Consider the following 1,369-nt stretch of genomic DNA (forward strand, 5'->3'; position numbering starts at 1 on the left):
TATAAATATATGTTGAAAAGAAACAGGAGAATATAATGGATATAATGCAGCCACTGGAAAGCAGTCATTGTGCAGCATGTATTGATATGAAAACACATCAAATAAAGAACAAAACCAGTAAATTATTGATGGAATATTTTCCAAATTCTAGACATGCCCCCCCTTGCCCTCATCCCACCTTGAACAGCTGTGAGTCCTCCACTCACTATGTCCTGAGTGGTTCAGAGGCAAAGCCTATTTCTCTTTGGACAACATGGCAGTCAAGGAAGAAAACGAAATAGGAAACGGGGGAAGAGAAGGTGTGGCTCCCGATACCTTTGGTCCTGCCTGTTGCCTACTTTGGCCCCTCCCACCACTGGTGTGCAGTCCTAAAAGTTACTATTAAGTGAATGCTGCTCTTGATATAAAGTTTCCCCAGCGCTATTTTAGACCTCAAAAACTTCAAATATGGTTAAATTTTATAGAGCAAATTTGTGAACTAGGGAAATTCACTGCCTTTTCTTTCCAGTTGATGGTGAAAAAATGACACAGTCCTGTCATCTATGTATTACTTATGTAAGACAGACTCAGATGCAGAATAAATTATGTTAGACCTAACTATGCTTTTCTAAGCTTTTATACACCTGTGGTTTGTTGTCTGTGGTCAATCAGAAGCTGTGCTTTGGAAGTCAAACGTTTCAGAAGTTGAACAGACTTCCAGAACAGATTCTGTTCGACTTCCAAGGTACAACTGTATATGCTGTACAGTTTATTTTGTGTATGGATGAAAATTACTGCTTGGCAATATACTGTAGAGAACTATCTGTATATCTGAAACACACACACACACACACACACACACACATGCATGCAAGGATACTACTTTTGTTTCTAAGACAATGCAGCCATGCGTTACAGCAGCCACTGGCTTAGAAGAGGCACATTTTTTCACACACTGAAGTGAATGTCCCTTAAGATCTGCAGTTCTTATAAATACACACATATATACGTATGTATATGTGTGTGTGTGTGTGTGTGTGTGTGTATAATATGTGTGTGTGTGTGTGTGTGTAATTTAATTGGTGGCAACTCATTAGTAAGCCTAAAGTTTGTAAACTACCAGTCCAATAAATATGGCATCCTCAGTAATAATGCTCATGTGCAGTCTACCACATGGTTCAGACTGGGCTGAATTACAGTGTAGTCAGCATACAAACATCCCATCTAGCTAGATGGACAACTGACAAGAAACAACATTTTGCAAGGATCTCTGCATTGGTGGCATAACATTTGAATCATGTAAGAAGCTGGTATAATGCAGACGTTAAAAGTGTGCACCGCGCACTAAAGTCAACAGCCAATCTTCCATGGCTTAAATCTTAAAAGGACT

The sequence above is a fragment of the Podarcis filfolensis genome (genome assembly GCF_964270895.1).
Source record: "Podarcis filfolensis genome assembly, contig: HAP1_SCAFFOLD_300, whole genome shotgun sequence".
Lineage (NCBI taxonomy): Eukaryota > Metazoa > Chordata > Lepidosauria > Squamata > Lacertidae > Podarcis > Podarcis filfolensis.